This window comes from Danio rerio, chromosome 14 (genome assembly GCF_052040795.2).
Source record: "Danio rerio strain M-AB ecotype USA chromosome 14, GRCz13ab, whole genome shotgun sequence".
Taxonomy (NCBI): domain Eukaryota; kingdom Metazoa; phylum Chordata; class Actinopteri; order Cypriniformes; family Danionidae; genus Danio; species Danio rerio.
Window position 1 is genome coordinate 40,360,001 of NC_141034.1, and position 22,500 is coordinate 40,382,500.

At 34.8% G+C, this 22,500-nt stretch overlaps 1 protein-coding gene across 2 annotated transcripts in view; it reads right to left on the reverse strand.

The window, feature by feature from the left end:
• Positions 1 to 327: 327 nt before the first annotated feature.
• Positions 328 to 22,500, reverse strand: part of LOC147840861 (uncharacterized) — a 40,459-nt gene continuing 18,286 nt past the window's right edge. The window contains exons 10-11 of one of the 2 annotated variants that reach the window (XR_015507767.1): positions 3,147 to 3,197; positions 328 to 3,028 (exon numbers count right to left, since the gene is read on the reverse strand). The gene's annotated coding sequence lies outside the window, so the exon portion shown is untranslated. Of the gene's footprint in view, positions 3,198 to 22,500 lie in introns of both variants that reach the window. The other variant, XR_015507766.1, reaches the window with a different exon arrangement.

Sequence of the window (22,500 nt, forward strand, 5' to 3'; positions counted from 1 at the left end):
TATTAATTTATTGACCACTGAAAATAATGATTCATTGGATTTACTAAAGAAAATTTAGGTAAGTGATAGCAAACAATTTATATGGGCTGAATTTAAACAAATTAAATTGAGTAATTTTTACATTAATTTGTCTGTTTAAATTTAACCCATATACATTGTTTGCAACCTCTTACCTTAAAAAAAAAATTGTAAATAAAATGAATCATTATTTTCAGTGTAATAAACTAAATTTACATGACCTTTTTTCCAATTGAATTGCATGATTTATTTAAATTGTTAATAAGGTTGCCATCATACATCAAATGCCAATCATTTTCCATCTGTTTTGAATGTTTTGAGCCTTTTTCCATCTTTATTGTGTCCTCATGAACATTCAGTTCTCTATAGTGCAGTAAACATTTATAAATCACACATTCTGAAGTTCCTACTGAATACAACAGTAAAAAGCACACCACAGCAGTTTTACAACATAAAATAAACCTTGCGACTTTTATTGTGAATGGGTCGCTAAACACAAAATTTACTGCGAAGAAAACAGCCCTATAATGCGAAATAGGCAGAAGCTGACTGACCACATGAAGTGTGTGTTTGCAGCAGGTAAACAGCACGCAGACAGACAGGCCTGTTTCTGCTTGCCCTCGGGCTTCATGTTGCTTTACTTTGGGCAATAGAAACATCAGAAACCAGAGGCATCAGTTTAGCTCCAGCTGTAATTAAGCTGACATTTTAATCAATCGAGAAAGCAGCTTGGTCTTAAAGGTCAAATTCTCTCTCGCTGCATCCTCTCACGGTAAATAAAACAATTCACGTTACAAGTTTCACTCCGTAACATTCAGAGCCGCAGCAACAAATCGCAATATGAATATTCAAAATCTAATTTTGATAGACTGAAACTAGGGATTTTAGCAGGTTGTTTACACTTATGTTTAATCATTTAGCAGACACCTTTATCTAAAGTGAATTACTGTACAAATAAAAGCCATAGAAGTAATCAAAGCAACAAGAGGAAAAGAATAGGGAAATAACCAGATGACACCTAGTGAGTGTCACTTAACCACACAGAAAGAGAAAGAAAGATCATTTTGAATTTCAACACACCCATGCGACGTTAAAGAGATTAATCCATGCCTTTGTATTATTACGCTTGGATACTTGCAACTCAATTTATGTGGGTATTGGCCAATCCTATATAAATCGTCTCAAGTGGTCCAAAATGCAGCCGCTAGGCTTCTTACTGGCACTCGCAAGTTTGAACACCTTACTCCTATCCTGTGCTCCCTAAATTGGTTGCTAATATGTTTCAGAATTGAGTTTGAAATGTGTATGTATGTTTTTAAGGTATTAAACAGCCAGGCTCCGACTTAGGCTGGCAGGTCAACCGTCGGAAATCATGGACTTAAAAATCCTGGACTCACATTTGTTACGTTTTTACTTTCCAAGTGTCATAAATCAGCTGTGAACAAGATCATCTCTGAATATACTTACTGCATAATCACAAATACAATTTACAGAAAAAAGTCTCACCAAACCAATTAGGCATAAATTAAGCTTGAAAAAATAAATTAAGCCTTTTTAAAAAGCAAACAAAAAGCCTGATATAAGGTCTCTTGCTGAAAGCAAAAGGGAACAGATTCAAAAGTTATAGTGAAGATGGACCAAAGCAAATATTTATAAAAATAAGAAAAAGACAAATAAGAATGTAGATTAGAAAATAACAGCAATTATAAAGTTATTTCATTTTAAAAAAAGCATATCACTTTATATTAAGAGGCCTTAATTACAATAAACTTACATTTTAATGAATCATTTGGTACAATGCACTTGTTATTTTACAATAAACTAATATTTAAAAAATTATCTGCATGTAAGTACATCTGTAATTAAAAATCTGTAATAAAATGTATAACTAGACTGTTGACCTATCCCTTGCCTAAACCCATCCTTAAAACCGCTTACTATATGTACCATATCCCACTTATTGTTTATGAACACAATGAGTGTGTTTACAAGTAACTAGAAGTGAAGAACACCTAAAATAAAGTGGGACCAAAATAAGAATGCCAAAAATAATAATAACAATTATAACAATAATAAAAAGAAGAAGAAGAAGAAGAAGAAGGAGAAGAAGAAGAAGAAGAAGAAAAAGAAGAAGAAGAAGGAGAAGAAGAAGAAGAAGAAGAAGAAGAAGAAGAAGAAGAAGAAGATGAAGAAGAAGAAGAAGAAGAAGAAGAAGAAGAAGAAGAAGAAAAATGTCAGTGTGGGAGAACCAGAGTGAGTTTTTTTTTTTTCAGGTAGAGTAGAAAATATCATAAGTGTTAGTAAATTAATTACAATAATACAACAAAACAGTGATAATGTGAAATACAAATTACATACATTTAAAATAAAATTAATTACAATAACATTACAAGTTGTTAAACACTGATAAAAAGGAACTTTATCAACAACTCATTAAACACAAGCAACTATAATCAGCAAAAAAAGCAAATATATACAGTATGAGCAATATGATGACTAATCCCAGTTGGTCAAATACAAAAAGCAGAACAAGTGTAAGAGAGAACAGAATATAAGACTAGAAGAATATGAAGGGTCTAGAAAGCGTCTCTTCCTGAACTTGATCTCTAAGGTGGCCTTCTCAAACAGAGCTCCGCTCACACGCTGAATCTCTTTTTTTTCCCCTGTTGCTTATTTACTCAGGAAGCAGCCGATGCCACACCTTGTCAATCTACCTCTCGGAGGAATGTATGTATTTACGGTCAACAGTATGACGTACATCTTTAACTATCAGCCTCACTTCAGGGGGATCTTTCAAGCGCCATTGACATTGACATACACGCTAAGCCCAACAAAGTAGCGCAGAGCTTACTCTTTCCTGCATGTATAATCCAGTAATTTCTTGCTCCTTTTTTCTTGTGTACAATTGCATGTCTAGACTGAGCTTCTTTCTGTTGTTGCCTCCAACAAAGCTCTGGGAAAACTTGAAACTCGCCTTCTCATGCCTTGCTTCCCCCCTTCAGCAACACATCTGTAGCCAGATATTAGAGTAAACGTCTGGCTGCGCCCACGCAAACATACAGTCACACAGCAGACCACCAATCCACATCTCCAGCCCCCTGAACACTGCAGGACCACCACACACTGACCTTGATCTGAGGGAAGCTGTTGTTGACCAGCAGTCAGCTTTATCAGGAATTCTGTGAAGAGAGAAAACCCCCAAAATGTTAGATTTGTTAATTGACACAAAACAAAACAAAAAACAATGGTCATAAAATAAAATAAAATAAAATAAAATAAAATAAAATAAAATAAAATAAAATAAAATAAAATAAAATAAAATGTAGTTATCAACCAAACCTTTAAAAGCATGGATTGAGTTGAACTACCTTGAATCGGATTAGATAATGTAACGAAACATATAATGTAAAATACAAATAACATAAACGTAAAATAAAATGAATTACAATACTATAGTTGTTGCCCATTTATTTATTTTTATGTGGGGTAAAGAAAAAAATATTAACAATTTTATTTTTTGGAAAGCGTTTCATGCGAAATTAAATGTATACTGTATATGGTTTTCAGTAAAATAAATGGATAAAACTAAACTAAACTAAACCAAACCGAACTTAAAACTAAATTAAACTAAACTAAACTAAACCAAACCAAATCTAAACAAAAAAACTAAAATAAAAATAAGAAAAAACAAGAAGAAACCAAACCAAACAAGCCAAACGAAATGAAACCAAACCAAATCAAATGAAATGGAACAGAAGCCCGAAGCAAGACAAAACTAAACTAAACTAGTTCTTAACAAAATTATATTTAAAAGCATGAATTGAGTTGAACTACCTCGAACCACATTGGATTAGATGATGCAACAAAACAGTTATAATGTGAGATACAAATAACACACATTTAAAAACCAAACCAAACTAAATTAAACCAAACCAATCGAAATTGAACCAAACCAAATGGAAACTGAAATTAAATGGAAACCAAACCAAACTAAAACTAAAACTAAAACTAAACTAAACTAAACTAAACTAAACTAAACTAAACTAAACTAACAAAATTACATTTAAAAGCATGAATCGAGTTGAACTATACCTTAAACCACATTGGATTGCATAATACGAAATACAAATTACATACATTTAAAATAAAATTAATTACAATAACATTACAAGTTGTTGCCTTTTTTTACAAGTCATGTGGAGTAAAGAAAAAATATTAAATATTTTATGGTTAAAATGTTTATAGGAAAATTAAATATGTACTGTATGTGGTTTACAATAAAAAATAATAAAACCAAAATAAAAATAAAAGTTAAATAAAATATATTTTAAAAAAATAAATAAAATGTAGTTTTCAACAAAATTATATTCAAAAGCATAAATTGAGTTAAAATACTTTGAACCAGATAGGATAATGTAATGAAACAATATTCATGTAAAAACAAAATAACATAAAGGTAAAATACAATTACAGTAATATAGTTGTTGCCTATTTATTTAATTTTATGAGTAATCTTAACCATGTTATGGTTAAAGTGTCTTAAGGGAAAATTAAAGAAGTACTGTATGTGTTTACAATAAAATAAACGAATAAAACTAAACTAAAATTAAATAAAACTAAATAAATATTATAGTGGGATGCTGTTGTAAACATTAAATAATTTAGTCTCATTTTTTACAATTTTTTATGTCCTCTCTAAAACAAAATGCTAGGTTGTTAAAATATAGACAAACAACAACTTAATAGGCAAGGCAAGGCAAGTTTATTTATATAGCACATTTCATACACAGTGGCAATTCAAAGTGCTTTACATAAACAGAAATAAAAAAGACAAGTTTAGGACATAAAATGCAGACAATAAAAATGATTAAAAACAGATAAAAACAATTTAAAATGTGTTAAAATAGGTTATAAAAGAATGAAAAAGAAAACGAAAAACATAATAATGCAATCTGTCGGACGTAGCACAGTGCTCATACAGTAAAGGCACAGCTAAACAGATATGTTTTCAGTCATGATTTGAACATGCCTAATGTTGGTGCACATCTGATCATTTCTGGAAGCTGATTCTAATATGGCGACTTGGTGGCGCATTGGGTAGCGCTGTTGCCTTAAAGCAAAAAGGTTGCCGGTTCGAGCATCGGCTTGGTCAGTTAACTTTCCAAAGACATGCACTATAAGTCAATTGTGTAAGCTAAATTGTCCGTACTGCATGTGTGTGAATGGGTGTTATGGGTGTTTCCCAGAGATAGGTTGCAGCTGGAAGGGTAACGGCTGTGGAAAAAAATAAACTAAAAAAGTTGCCGGTTCGTTCCACTGTGGTGACCCAAAATTAATAAAGGGACTAAGCCCAAAAGAAATTAAATAAATGAATGAATGATTGAATGGACAACATGGTCAAAAAATAATTGAAAATATAAACCAATCGTTGAGTTGTAACAAACTTCTTTTTTAGAGCAATGGTAAAAAGGGCTAGTGAATGATTACTTTTCCCCCTTCTTTAATCAAGAAGAATTTTCCCATGAAATTCATGTAAAACAGCAACAGGTGAGTGAGTTGTGGGAATCCTCCAGGAGCACAGTCACCCCGCAGGCCTGTAACCATCAATATCCTGCTGGACCTCCATCCAGACACACACAAACACTGGACAAACCCCTCCTGCTCACTATAACACACACACACACACACACACTCCATCCTGTGCATACAGAACAGCCTGATATAATAAAGATTCATATCCATGACACTGACGACAACAACACCTTCAGATCCATTCATTCATTGCTGAATTACTCCTGACAGCCCCTATTGATTAAACGCTTCACTGTTTGCTGTATAGATCAAAAGGTAATTAAAATAGTGATAATATGTCACATATTATTGTAAAATTAAAGGTCAAGCAGGAGACAAATATGTCATCTCTTGAAATTGGCAGATTAATTAAAGAGCAGCTTTCAACTTTGTGTGTGTGTGTGTGTGTGTGTGTGTGCGTGTGTGTGTGTGTTTTCCTTCTAAATCACTGCAGTTGACACATCACCTATAGCACTTACACCTTATTTCACCTGCTATTTGGTATAAATCAAAATCAATCAGTCTGTGTTAATGCTAAGTTTGCCTAAAAGTGTTCCAGTGTTCATTTTAAAAGCAAGTTGGGTCAAAAAGTTTAGTCATATGGGTTATTTTATTCTAGTTTTAATCTTCAGTTAACAAAGCTTTAGCCTAATAAAGACTAACAACATTTGTATAAATATATTTAGTTATTAAGCTTTTTTTTTCTAATAAAATCTTACCTTATATAAAGTTATCTAGATTAAACTGTATATGTCAATGATGGTAAAGGTCCTGTGAAATGCTTTGAAATGTGCTTTTTTTTGGGGGGGGGGGGGGGGGGGGGGGTTAATGAGACAGGAAGCGAAGTGGGAGAGAGAGAGAGGGGGTAGGGTAGGGAAATGCCCTCAACCCGTGATTCGAACCCGCAACACCCTGACATGCTATTGCACCATATGTCGGCGTGCTAACCACTAGGTTATTGCGCCGACTGAAATGTGCATTTTTTAATCAATGTTTGGCGTAATCTCAACAGAAAAATGAAGAGAGGGCGGGACAGAGTAATTTCTCCCCTTTAAAAAAAAACAGCCAATAGAATTTTGTTTTTGTCATAGCACTGCCAGTAAGAGTGATTAGGATCAAGTGCATCAAATGAAAAGCAAATGAGAAGTGTCTTGAAGAGGGCTGGACATGTGAGATACTAGAGAGCATTTGATTGGTCGAGATTTGATGCGAACCGAAGTATAAGGTGACATTAAAAAAAAAGCGTTAAACGATTTAGTGACAAACTACAAGCTTTGGATGCTTACATCGTTACTGTTTTGGAGCACACTAACTAATAGATATCTTTAAAACTTACGAAACTGACATCTATTTTTTATTTATTATTGTACGGAACCTTTAACATTTAACACGGTACCTTTACGACACTGTACAAAGCAATGGTAACACCTTATTTTGATGGTCCATTTGAGTATTAGTAGAATGTATTTGTTGATTCTGCTCCTTCAACAGACATTAAACTGACTATAAGAAGCTTTGCAAGTACATATCAACTTACACTAACCCCTACCTAGCAGTCTACTTATAATCTGATGAGAATTAGTTGGCATGTACAGTAGATGCAATGTAACTTAAATTCAACAAACGCACCATCAAGATAAAGTGTGACCAAAGCAATAGCTGTTCTCACTAATACAATTTAGTGCAGTTAACTTTTTATGAACACGTTTGTTCCCACTACAATATTTAAACAAAAATTTGAACAATGCGAACGATACGAATTTTTAGCACAATAAGTTGTTAAACTAAATAGATTCAAGTCATCTTGCAGTCAATAATATGTAATTATTTTTGAGTGGTCGTGTCAAAAGCATGTTAATGATAAAGAATGGGTGGGAGATGAGGAAACTGAGGAAACAAGAGGAAGAATTAAAACTTAAGCATAATTATCAGACATAGGCATAACAAATCTGAGAGCTTTTTCAATTCTTTGATGTTCAAAATTTATAAGTATATTAATATATTAGGTGAAGCAGTGGTGCAGTAGGTAGTGCTGTCGCCTCACAGCAAGAAGGTCGCTGGTTCGAGCCTCGGCTCAGTTGGCGTTTCTGTGTGGAGGTTGCATGGTCTCCTGTCGTTCCCGTGGATTTCCTCCAGGTGCTCCGGTTTCAACCAAACTCTAAATACATGCGCTACAGGTGAATTGGGAAGGCTAAATTGTCCGTAGTGTATGAATGTGTGTGTGTGTGTGTGTGTGTGAATGTGTGTGTGGATGTTTCCCAGAGACTGTTTTCCAACAGCTGGAAGGGCATCCGCTGCATAAAAATTAGCTTGATTAGTTGGCGGTTCATTCCGCTGTGGCGACCCCTGATTAATAAAGGGACTAAGCAGACAAGAAAATGAATGAATGAATATATTATAATATATGAATATATTAATTCAGTAATATTTATATAATTATATAATAAATGATATAAAATATTTGCATTATAATAATAAATATAATAATAATTATATTTTAAAATTCTTTCCAGTACATGGATGCTAAATGTTTTACAAGGCCAGTTGTTCATGCTGCATGTACATTGCATTGTTTTTCATGCTGAGAAGGTAATAATTGTATGTTTAAAGACGTGTATAGACTGTTTAAGGTGACTGACGTGATGCCTGATTGATGGATGCCTGTTTGATAAACTGTACAATATTAAGATAACAAAAAAGTTTTAGAAGTGTAGGTATTGGTTTTTAGGGCAGCAAGGTGGCTCAGTAGATAGCGCTGTCACCTCACAGCAAGAAGGTCACTGGTTTGAGCCCTGGCTGGGTCAGTTGGCATTTCTGTGTGGAGTTTGCATGTTCTCCCCTTGTTGGCGTGGATTTCCTCCGGGTGCTCCGGTTTTCCCCACAGTCCAAAGACATGTGCTATGTGTGAATTGGGTAAGCTAAATTGTTCGTACTGTATGTTCTAAAGAAAGACCTACCTAAAAAAACGTATATGTTACGAAACACCAACATGGTGTGGCTAAGTATCAACTTCATCAGCACAAACAGCCCTAAAAGTAAGTAAGGTATAGGCTTTTGTCTTTACTTAAATGTTTTAGTACAGCTCACTTAATAGTTTAAAGGCAAACAGTATCTAATTATTTTGAGTCTTGCTCACTTAAAATTAATACACTACTTTACTTAGAAATATTAAGCCAATCGGTGTCCTCAATTTTTCTTAGTGATGTCAACTTATGACATTTTACAGTGTAACATTAAAATAAAATTATTTCTTGTATAAACAAAACAAAAAAAAAATATTGTGGTTAGTTTTCCAAAGTGCTATCAGCACTTTCACTGATCACAGTTTTTTTTTTATTATTGAATTTTATATGATTTTATATAAAAAGTTGACTATTGTGCGCAGAAATCTAATTAAACTGTTCCTTTTTTTTTTTTTGTCTTCTGCAAAATTGGTTGCAAATATTACATGTTGATATTTAGAAAAGGGTCAAATAAGTTGCTGCTCATATTAAAGGAGGATTTTGCCAAACACTGGTGATGTTTGAAATAATTCAACAATAATTCTGGTATACTTTTTGCTATCTCTGCTATAGTTGTATATAGACCCGCCTTTCACTGCAAATTGGCTGCAAATGTGTTTTGAGACTCGGTCAAGCACTCACCAAATATCGATTAAGACTGAATACACAGATCCAATATACTGATACACAATCTAGGGCTGCATGATTAGATATGGAAAACGATCTTATTCACAATTATTTTGCTCAGGATTGTTACCATGATTATTTAAAACAATTATGAGGGTGCCATATTAACAAAACATTTTTTTTATTTATTCATTCACTTTCATTCAGCTTAGTTTCTTAAATATCAGAGGTCGCCACAGCGGAATGAACAGCCAACTATTTCGACATACTGTATGTTTTACACAGCTGATGCCCTTCCAGCCGCAAACCAGTACTGGGAAACTCCCATAAACTCCCGCATTCACACACAAACACACATCATGCCACCGTGATTTATTCACATTGAATATATTTTTTCAGTAAAAATAACTTAAGCAAAACAAAGTAATAAAATAAACAAAAAGTCCTCAAAATTAAAGAAGATAATTAAAAAAAATAACCAATAATTGTTTTATTTAAATTATATCGATTGTGTGAGTGTGTGTCTGTGTGTTCAACCGCAGTAAGATGTAAAAGAGATCAATACTTTAATTAATGTTTGCAGTTTTTCACCCAGGTGCTGACATCTTACAATACTACATATAAAAGATGACAAAATTCTATTCAGTTTTTGACATTCCAAACAAGACAAACACTTCTTATGTAACTTTTTAAGTATGCAAATGTATTTTTAATCATCGAATTTATCTGACTAATATTCTTTCATTCATTTTCTTTTCGGCTTAGTCCCTTTATTAATCTGGGGTCCCCACAGCGGAATGAACCATTAACTTATCCAGCATCTGTTTTACGCAGCGGATGCCCTTCTAGCTGCAGCCCATCTCTGGGAAACATCCATACACACTCATACATTACGGACAACTTAGCTTACCCAATTCACCTGTACTGCATGTCTTTTGATGTGAGGGAAACCAGAGCACTTGGAGGAAACCCAGCCGAGGCTCTAACTAGCGACCTTCTTGCTGTGAGGCAACAGCACTACCTACTGCGCCACTGCATCACCCCATCACACGAACACAAAAGTTAAATAGAGACAGTTCACAGAAAAATAAATATTCTGTCATCACTTACACACCATCACTTATTCCAAACATATATTTGAGCTTCTTTCTTCTGATGAACACAAGAAACACAAGAAACAGCCATCAACTTCCATAGTATCTTTTTTCTACTGTATTTTCAACATTCCTCAAAATAACTTTTTTTTTTTCAACCCATAAAGTATTAAACTCATCTGATGGTGTGTAAATGAACAATGTCGAGTGAACTGTGCCTTTAAGGTGAACCTCTTAAGACAAATACCCTCACTGTTTTTCCACTCTCTGTCCGGCAGCTGGTCTCCCTGAAGGACAGACGCTTGCGATGGACAATGAGCCTGCAGAGGCGCCGCACTGTGCCACTGGGAGCAGCTTCGCAATGGGAATGAAAAATCTTTAATCTAGAATCACAGCTGTCCTCCCCTTGTTACTGAAGAGCCGCACCAGCATTCGGCTCCCCTCCCCATCCATGTCAACTCAAAGCCAATGGCTCCCAATGGTACCGTTGCGTCCTGATAAAATGGGAACTTTCACACAAATAGTTTATGTGAGTTCCTCTCATAAATCGAGGCCTGCGCTTTCTCTCCTATCAATAAAACCCTAGTGTTCAAGGGCTGCTCGACACAGCCATTCGCTATGGTGTCATTTAATAGGAATCAAAAAGAGATTCTTCTTTTTATGTCTGACTTTATGAAGTTCCTTTTATATGCACACAGGAGTCTACAGCTTTTCAAAATGCCTTATTACATTGTTTTGCTCAAGGTAACGCTTGAAAAACTCGAACAAAATGTAGATTCTTCTGAAGAGATAAACACTCAAACGGGTCAAAGACAAAGTTTTGCTATGTTTTGTTTTTAAATAAAATCACTATCATACATTTATCTTAATTTAATTTATGAAAGAAACCCACTTCAATGTCAGTAATAGTTTATAAACTAAAAAATATCAGGTGTTTAGAACAACCATTTGATGAAACGCTAATACCAAAATACAAATTATAAGACATTAATTATATTGAATCTCATTATATATATGGCCACTATGTTTGGTACACGTGTCCAACTGCTCTTTATTCAGCCAATCACATGGCATCAACTCAATGCATTTAGACATGTAGATGTGGTCAAGAAGATTTGCTGCAGTTCAAACTAAGCATCAGAATGGGGAAGAAAGGTGATTTAACTGACTTTGAACGTGGCATGATTGTTGGTGCAGTTTTTCAGAAACTGCTAATCTACTGGGATTTTCACGCACAACCATCTCTAGGGTTTACAGAGAATCATCCAAAAAAGTGACAATATCCAGTGAGTGGCAGTTCTGTGGGCACAAATGCCTTGCTGAGGTCAGAAGAGAATGATCAGACTGGTTTCAGTTGAGAGAAAGGCAACAGTAACTCAAACAATCACTGCAGAAAGTAGAAGAGCATCTTTGAATGCACAACACATCAAACCTTGAGGCAGAAAAGGTACAGCAGCAGAAGACCACTCCAGGTATCTATTCCACAAAGGATTAAGTTCTGAAGGCAAAAGGGGGTCCAACCAGGTACTTTTTAAAGTGGCAGGTGAGTGCAGGTCAAAATAAGGTTAATTTAGATAAAAATAATGTTGGTTTATTTAGTGTACAAAAATATATATTACACAGAATAATTACTTCATAAAACACTATTTCACCCAAACTATCTTGCATTTAGAATACTGATTATAATATTCATTTATTAATTTTTCTCAAGCTTAGTCCCTTATTTATCAGGGGTTGCCACAGCGGAATGAACCACCAACGATTTCAGCAAATGTTTTATGCTGCGGATTCCCTTCCTCAGCACTGTAAAACACACACACTGCCAATTTAGTTCATCCAATTCACCAATACCACATGTCTTTGGACTGTGGAGGAAACTGGAACACCCGGAGGAAACCCATGCCAACAGGTGGAGAACATGCAAACTTCACACGGAAATGCCAACTGGCCCAGTCGGAACTCAAATCAGCAATCTTTTTGCTGTGAGACATCTGTCTTAAATATTTATTTTTGAAATTAAATAGTAGCTCTTTGTTTAGTTTTTTATTGCTAGAATTAAATCCAACTTTGTTTTAACACACTCCTTTTTTACGAATCGCACACCGTAGTCTGTTTTCTTTTTCGTTCTTAACACAGAGTTCTTTCTAAACAATTGAGCCCTGTTGAAAAAGTTTCAAAACAGATGAAATGCAAATACTATACATGTAATGACGGAAAGAGAGTATAATTGTAACAGTTTTGGGGTTTTGCTCATTTGTTCAGAAAATGTTTAGCCAAGTGCGTTGACACATTTCCTCACACAAATTTGACATATTAACGGTCATTTCCCATGACAACTGGACAATTAAACTAGAAGTCCATGATGGCAGATGTTTCGTTCATAACACTTCTTAGGTATTTTGTAATGAAATTTGTAATGGTGGTGATGAATGAAGTTTTATACAATGTGAATACTTCTATTTTACAACCCTAACATACTGTAAATCAGCACAAAACCCAAACACATCTTAATATTATGTTGGAGGAGGAATAATAGTGACACCAGACTTAATATACGGCTATTTCCAAGACAAAGCTGATTCAAACTAATAACAAAAACTACAATGGTATCTTATGTATTACACTGTTATTGCTGATTCCACTATGCTTTTAAGCACACATAGAAACAGAAAAAGAAAAAGCGGGGGAAAACTGAGTAATGAAACAGAGCTGAAAGTGTGGTCATTTATAATGTGCGGTTTCATCTTTTGAGCAGCGGTACCACCACCACTGTGAAAACCAGACCTATAATCAACACCAGCCTTGTGCCAGGGGGATTTTACTCAAGTGTTCTCACATTTGTACCAGTAGGGAAAAACTTCCCTAGTAGGCCTGCAGATGTCTATCACCATTTCATATTTACAAAATATCTCAAACACATATTCACCTTTTCCAGAAGTGACTACTGTTTAATATTATCAGTTTTGGTAAATTTCCATTCAAAATAACTGAAGCAAATCACTTTATGTAATAAGGTCACGCTACAAATAATTCAAACACACTGAAAACTGAGAAAGGAACTTTTGACATTGTGCTTTAGTTTGATCTACTGTATCACAAAAATAGTTACTAGTATTTTACTGTGACATTAGTATCATAAGCATATCTATGGTCGTTTTTTTATGTTTTGTTTCTCCATATTTCCTATAGTACAATAATATTCACCATGTCTGTAATATTGCAGCTGAACATTCTTTTTGTCATGGACTGGTGAAAATGACTTGTTAATCCCAATGAGTCTAATGGATGAATTAGCTCTTTTCTCATTAATGTTTACTTCCATAATTCATGAAAAGCATTATGGTGCATTGGAAAAAGGTAGACAATTCGCTGCATTTTACATAAAGGTACAGAAGTTTGTTGACCAAGCTGAACCTTTGACATTGCAGTCTACTTCAGATTTTGGACATTTTTGAATAAGGCATTGCTGTGTGCTCAAACATGGAGTTTCCTCTCATGGCAGCAGCTTTGGGACTCATGAACACGTCGAGGCTCGTGCCAGTAGGTCAGAGAGGATGAATTAGGCCTCACTTTTTTCTCTGTTTACTTTGGCATGGTGCTGCATGCAGAAGTCAGTCTCCCCCCAATCGTCTGAGGTGCGGTCATGTCCCTGAAATGCAAGCCTTATTAGAGTGATGACCTTTAGAGGACTTATATTCAACAGGTTCTGGACTCTGGTGATATGCCGAGCCAAATTTGATCTCATTCTGTTGGCTTTAAGTCACTTTTTGCTGCATGCGAGCTAATTTTTAAGAGTTTTAGTAGACTTTTTTGTTAGGGTTGAGTTGATTGAAGCATTTGCAAGGTTACTTGAGATATAGAAGTAAGGTCATTTTAATAAGGTTTATGTTTGTTTAGCCTTGCAAGGTTTGGTTTAAGCAAACTCTGATGAGACTTCTCTGATGTGTTTCATTCGAATAAATGTGAACACTGCCCCAAAATAGTTGGTTTCGGTCAAAAAGCCCCAGTAAACATCAAACAAAGGGTAAAAAAAGAAAAAAACTAAGCAATGGTATACTGTTTTCAAACACTCAAAACCCCCTGCATGGCAGTTGGCAGGTTAAAAATGTTTCACACTCATTGATCATTGTATATAGATCAGTGGTCATGGTGCTCGTGTGTACCCTCTTAAAAAAACAACGATAGCGGTTGTTAGAGAAGAACAGTTTTGAAAATTTGTGCTAAACAGTTTCCTCCAATCTGACCTGATGAGAAGCGCCTCAGTGGCCCGCCACATTTTTACATTGTTTTCTATTTGCCGCCAACAGACACCAAATATTGCTGCCGGTGTGCATTCACTCATAGAAAACAATGTTTAGAACTTTAAAAGATGCGGCGTGATGCAGTGACACTTCTTATCCAGTGTGCGACTTCCTCTGAGTCATTAGCCCCTTTCACACAGTGATACCGGTAAATATATGGAAAATTTCCGGAATGACTTCACCGGTAAATTAAAAAAAAGTGCTGTTCACACAGGCGAGGGCGTTACGGAATTTTTCTGGAAAAGAGCATTCAGACATCTACTCCAAAATACCGGTAAATTCTGACATCACTAACGTTAACCAGAAATGACCTCTAAACTGCTGCGCTTGTATTTGTAAACATTTGACCACATCACAAACTCTGTGGGTGGATCAGTATTGTGAACAACTCCGATGGAAACATATAGAGAAACACTTTCGCATGTCGAGATGTACATGATATGTGTGTGTGCTGGCGCTCACAGGCTGTTTCACAGGCACACGCAAAGCTTAAAGGTAAACAGACAACGGCTTATCATAAGCATCTCATCGATAATTAATTACACTGTTGGTATTAAGATAAACATATAAACGTTACTTGACTAATTTCTAGCAACTAAATGTGTCTGGGAAAATATTCAAAGGCTTTTATTCTCATAAACCGCACGGACGTGAATGCGTCTGACTGTTTTAATTGGCTAAAGCAGACGTCTCACGTCAGCACATTCTAGACGTGCATACGCTCTTTCCGGCAGTCTTCCTTCTGCATTCACACAGCGCAGCATTCCGGCAAATTACAGGTAATGTTACAACTTCTCTTTCTGGAAAATATCCAGAACGAATTCACTGGTATTTTCAAAAAGAGATGTATTTCAAGAAAATATATGTATTTCACACATACACACCTTTCTGGAAAATTGCCGGTATTTTTCCGAAAAGGTCTGTATGTGTGAAAGGGGCTTTTGAAATCTATCTGTGAGGGATCACACAGGTGCGGATACATCTGTAAAGCTCTGCTACTCAACCCCCCTAATGTATTCATATTGTTATCTTGGTGTTGTTGTTTGAAATGTTGTCTCCTGTCTAACTTCTTGATATGAGATATGAATTAATTGCACTTCAAAGGTGGCTCAACGTCCTATTGCATATTCACCATGGACCAATGGTAGCTCAAAGGTGTTTGGGTGCCAAAATAAACTCCCCTAATAAAGTTTGCTTTGGTAAGCTGCTCAGAACAGCTGAAACAAACTCAAAAATAATTTTGTTTTTGCTAAAAATAAACTGTGATGCAATCTGACTGAGGGTGTGTTCACACATGTAGTTCAGTTCTCTTTGGTCATCTGGTCCAAGCAAAAAAACAAATTGATGCATTTGGTCCTGCACCACTTTGTGCTCACACACTAAAAATGTAAGGACTGAATATAAAGAAATAAAAGTAAAAACAAAACTGCTTTTTATAAAATGTGTAAAAAAATAAATAAATAAAACATTGCACTACATTGCATTACATTGTGACCACAGACAGAAATCTTTGTTTGTTTGTTTGTGTTTGTTAGATGAATTCCAGGTGCTGCACAAAATCTTCACGTGACACAACATATACAGCAGGCAATCTCGAGACCGATCTCATTATTGTTTCAGAATCTGGTAAGTTCGTACACAAAATACACTTTATAAAAAATACAATTCAATCTTATTGTCAATGTGAGTGCTTAGTAAATCAGGATTAAATGCATCATACTGTATACTAAACTAACCCAGAGAACTAAATTACAAGTATACATAACACACTTATTTTTTTGAACTTTTAGGATTCACATGATTAATAACAATATTTTTTATATTAGAATGGTGAGCTAGAAACAGTAACAATTTATTTGGACAGATTTTTCATTTTTGGAAAAACCATCCCTTCAAATACTTCTTCGACATGTCATATTTCTTAGCAGTAAAAGTTTTAAAATCCCTAAATTTATTTACAGGTTTAAATTACATTTTAATCACATATTTTCAATGTGGTTGCAAACGTTTGGACGGTGCATTGACCAAACAGCCAAATCAGTGCATGTGATCTGAAAGTTATACCTCTGACATTTCTCTGAGAAAGATGCATGTGTGTCTGACTGCTGTGATTATGAAACGCTGTCTAAGAGTGCAAAAATAAGACTTAAGGGGATTAAATTACATGACACAGAGCTCAGAGAATTTACGTCTGCTGAATCACTCTGATCACCAGTGTATAGTGCGTTGCCGGGTTTGAGTTACAGCAGAACATGTGGTATTTGTTTTGAACATCAATTAATATTGATGATCCATCTCTGCATGCTCCAAGCAGCTATTTTTAAGATTTCAATTTAGAAGCAGTTTCATCTTTCCTGTCTGAGACAAAGCATAATTGTTGCTTCTGCGATGTTACTCAAGCTTTTGTTTTTTGTTTTTTTCATAAAAGCACACAAACAAAAAAACTAGTATCTTTGAACATATTTATTTTATATTTACTAAATATTTTAAAGTTGCAGCGTTCAGATGAGTTTTATTACATTTTGGTTTTTTTTAACATTTTTTGTTCCTTGCTTTAGAAATTTTAGACAACAATCATGTCCTTCAAAAGCTAGATAACAAAGATGCAAAATATATTTTAAATACTTATAAATATGAATTAAATATATTTTTAAAAATATACAAAAATTGTATTAGTACAAAATATATGTATCAAGTATGTATATTTTTGGAAAAAAAAACTGTTGTCGTTGATCCCAGTTGTAAGAGCAACAAATAATAACTTGACTGCTAATTGATCATTTGGAAAAGTTGCAGAAGGTTTTCTGATGAATCATCTGTTGAGCTGCATCCCAATCATCACAAATACTGCAGAAGACCTATTGGAACCCACATGGACCCAAGATTCTCACAGAAATCAGTCAAGTTTAGTAAAGAAAATATCATGGTTTGGGGTTACATTTAGTATGGGGTCCTCAATTTCAGCATCCACATCAAAGCTCCCGAAAGCAAAAAAGGTCAAGGTGCTACAGGATTGGCAAGCCCAGTCACCAGGCATGAACATTCTTAAGCATGTCTGGGGTAAGATGAAGAAGAAGGCATTGAAGATGAATACAAATAATCTTGATGAACTCTGGGAGTCCTGCAAGAACGCTTTCTTTGCCATTTCAGATGACTTTATTAATGTTCTTTGAGTCATTGCATAGATGTATGGATGCAGTCCTCCAAGCTTATGGGAGTCACACACAATATTAATTCTTTTTTCACTGCACAACGACTTTATATTCTATACTGTACAATATTTTTGCTAAGTGACGAGACTTTTGTCTAAGCAAAGTCAGACATTACTGTTCTAATTAAATAATTAAAATCAAGACATGATCATATTTTATTTCGGTAAAATAAGCATAATCTTGAGAGCTTTGCTTTTTATTTCAGCCACTTCTGATACCAATTGATCAACTAAAAGTCAAGTTATTATTTGTTGTTCCTAAAATTTAAAAGGATGACAAGACTTTTGTCAGGTAGTGTATACTAAAATATTTCTTAAAATATATTTGATTTTTTTAATCATGTGCTTGTAGCTAATTTACTAAAGAATTGATAAAAAATACCCTGAAGGAATAATTCACCCAAAAATTTACATTTAATGTTAATTTACTTCTTTTTATTAATTTAACTAATAAACTAATAACTAATTAAGCTAATTTACTTAACTTTAGTTCATTCAAAGTAGGTGATTTTGTGTTTTTCTGTCCCTCAGACTGCTTTTTTTAATGCCCAATCACATAAATCACATTTTCTTTTAACTAAAGATGCTTGTGTGTGCGTGTGTGTGTGCGTGTGTGTGTGCGTGTGTGTGTGTGCGTGCGTGCGTGCGTGCGTGCCTGCGTGCGTGTGTGTGTGTGTGTGTGTGTTAAAATAGTCAAGTTTCTAAAATTAGCTGAAACCTACAAACTGCACTGAAAAATGCTGCAAAAATAAGCTTGACAATCCTCCCATGCGAACTCTACACACACATTCAGGGGAATATGGCGAAGTCAAGTACAAGTCATAAAATTGTACTGTCTGATCATAATAAATTAGGGCAGAGGACAGAGGACGACCCAGGGAAAAATGAGGAGGCTTCCCAAGGGACAGGCAGTTCAGGCAAGACGAGTGCAGTGTGTTGAAGCCGCACAAACCACACTACTCAATCAGACCTGAGCGAGAGGCAACGGGTCATGCATAAGAAAAATCGAAAGAATTAAAGCGGCAGCAGTGAAAGTGTCCTAGAGAGTGTGTACGTGCGCTTGTGAAAGCGCTGAGGACTATATTACCCCTGGGTTGTGTGAAGGGGTGTAAATCAGGAGGTCCAAGCGCACTGTAATGGGCCCTTTGGGTCAGTCTGTTGGCCCTTTAAACAGCTAAAAGAGATGGACGTTGGAGAGAATATACTGCTGAGACTGATGAAAGAGAGAAAGAAAGAGTAGAAGAAAAAACAAAAACAGGTGAGCTAAATCAGTTTGTTCTGAAAGACTCAAAGGGTTGAGATCAAATAGAAATTTTAAAATGATTCCTTGTTGCTTCAGAGGCCAGTTTGGAGGGAATAAAATAGTCATAGGTTTCTATGAAATGTTTGTATGTCTTCACCAAGCTCTATGATCATCAGTTATGTGCTTTATAAATTATATAGGTGTCAATAGCCACAGGCATCCACATTTATTGGTATTGACATTGGTACAAATCTGACATATTTGAAGTGGTCTATAACCTTGCAAGCACTAACATACTAATATCCACATTTTTCCATCACCTGTTTTCACAAAGTTATTACATATGTTTACTCATTACTTTTTAACTGCATTACTGAAATGAAAGAAATTAAATGAAATGGTCTACTAAAAATACTTATGAAAACCAATTAAAACAATATGTCATGATGTACTGTATACGGCATTTTCTTAGGTCTTGGTAGCATAAATTCAATACGCTGCTGCTATGATTGTTATGGCAGAGAAAGTACCAAGACTTGCTACTGTCTGTATATTCACACATATGCAGTCTGAGAATACAAAACAATACTGCTGCAAACATAATATACACAGATGAAGTCAAAATTTGTAGCTCCCCTGATTTATTTTGCCCCAATTTCTGTTTAACGGAGATAAGATATTTTTTAACACATTTCTAAAAATAACAGTTTCAATAACTAATTTCTAATAACTCATTTCTTACATTATTGCCATAATGACAGTACATAAAATTTTACTAGATATTTTTCAAGACACTTCTATTTAGCTTAAAGTGAAATTTAAGGGCTTAACTAGGTAGGTTAGGGTAATTAGGCAAGTTATTGTATAATGATGGTTTATCAAAAAAATATAATGATTTAGGGGTAATAATTTAGACCTTAAAAAAAAAGGCTATTATTCAAGCCAAAATAAAACAAATAAGACATTCTCCAGAAGAAAAAATATTATCAAACATATTGTGAAAATTTCCCGAATCTGTTACTATTATTTGTGAAATATTTCAAAATTCAAAGGGGGGCTAATAATTCTGACTTCAACTTTATGTAGCAGATATAAACACAGGTGGAGCTGGGGTGGAGGAGGGTCTCTGAAAAAACGAGTTCCACAAGCTAGCACAAAACAACAACAAATGCTGAGAAGCAAGCTCATTGGCTGCTGAAGCGACGACAACCAATCTCCTACGCCATGTAGTTAATGACGCAAGAGTGGATTAGGTGTGAACTATCAGCCTTCACTTTTATAGTTTCATGACAGACCTTTTATAAAAAAATTGCTACTATTGTAGTACATCTGGCTCAAAATATTAAGCAAGAAAAAAAAAACAATAAGTGTGGTCTGAAATTATGATTGCTGACTACATATTTTTGTTATGTTGAGCCCTAACATGGGAGGATTGTCTCAAAAGGTTCGGTTTACGATCTGAACTTCCCATCATTACCACGTATTTTTTTTAATTTTGAATCTTGCACCTAACAAATAATCTTATTTGAAAAAAAAAACTAACACTGAAACTAATAAAATTAAACTAAAACAAAGCAATTTCAAAATAAAATAAAAACTAATGAAAACTGGTAAATCTGCCTCTAAAAACGAATTAAATCTAACCGAATTTAAAAACAAAACTAAATAAAAACTAAAACTAATTATTATTTTTTTATTTATTATTAACCAAACTATTATAACCTTGGTCACAGTCAGTATATCTTATATGTTTCTCCTTTCATCAATTTTTTTAATTTATATATATATATCCACTGAAAATACATATTATTACAAGTATTATTACAAATTACATTTTAAAATTAAAAATAAAATACAGTCAATTTAAATAATAAAACCATATTGGATTAGATCTAAATAAACAGTTGGAGTCAGAATTATTAGCCCCTTTAAGCTATATTTTTTCGATTGTCTACAGAACAAACCATGATTATACAATAACTTTTACCCTAAAAGTTTTACCCTAGCTTGTCTAGTTAACTTAGTTAAGCCTTTAAATGGCCCTTTAAGCTGTATGGAAGTGTCTTGAAAAATATCTAGTAAAATATTATTTACTGGCATCATGGCAAAGATAAAATAAATCAGTTATTAGAAATGAGTTACTAAAACTATTTTATAAGTTTAGAAATGTGTTGAAAAAATCTCTCTGTTAAACAGAAATTGGGGGAAAAATAAACAGGGGGGCTAATAACTCAGGGGGGCGAATAATTCTGACTTCAACTGTATATAATTTTCTGTACTGTTAAGATGAACTATTTCTACTCCTGCAATTAAAAAATATTTTTGAAGACAACAACACCAATAAGTTCATCTAATGTATTTTAAATATGTTTAGATTTAGTTTCTTAATTTTGGTCATTTGAAGGTAAGGTATCAGCCAAGCAAGTGCAAATCATTAGCATTAGCATCAGCAGACTGGATCACATCTTCCTCATTCTCCTCTTCCTGTAACCTCCGAGGTGGAGAAGAAAATGAAGGAGGATTAGCAGAAGTCTGAATCATCCAAATTACTCTAAATGACTTCTTCCAGAAGCCACAGCCGACGGGTGGCATGTTTAAGATGACATTTCAGTTGTAGAGGTAATTTGCATTCTATTTGACTCTGAACGACATGCCGATATTAAGGATTCTGCCTGCATTTTTTTGATTCACTCAGTTCAAAGATACACGCTAAGCAGCGGGGCTTAATCAAGGAAAGCACGACTCCTGTCAATCTAAGACAAAAGACATGGAGCTTCTCTAAGCCTCTGAGGCATCGTGTCCTGTCCACTCCTGACACAGAGCAAATCTCCACTGCATCAATTCATCTTATTAAACAAAGATCTCAAACCGAACACATGTATCGGTAATATCGCCGGCGAAATTAAAAGAAAGCACGGTTGGGAGGGAGGGAGGGTAAAAAGGAAGCAGGAGAAAAAAGATTATGTTCAGGTTATTACATGCGGCTGCACATCACGAGGTGTGAGGCTGCTGTGATCCTGTTGCTAAGATACTTGGCTAATACCACAGAAACAAGCCCATATTGCTAATCTAGAGGAATCCATGCATGCCTCCACATATTTTGGCGGCTCGAGCTCGGACTCCATTACATGTCGTCAGTCCCTCACCTAGAGTCTATGGTGTCTCCCTTTTTATCTCCATAAGCCCCCCAAGATCTGAAAGAAATATAGAAATGTGACACACTTTTGCCGCTATATTTGGTGGCTGTGGGCAATTTAAAAAGGATTACACTTTGGGAGAAGGTTCTGTGGAAGTGGAAAACATGTGCATCCTGCTATAAGAGTGCTTCAAGAGAATGTAGATCTGAAAACACAATATAAAAACATTTTGGGGTGCTCGCCATAGAATGAAAGCATTACTTGTGTTACATGTCATGTCTAAATGTGAATATTAG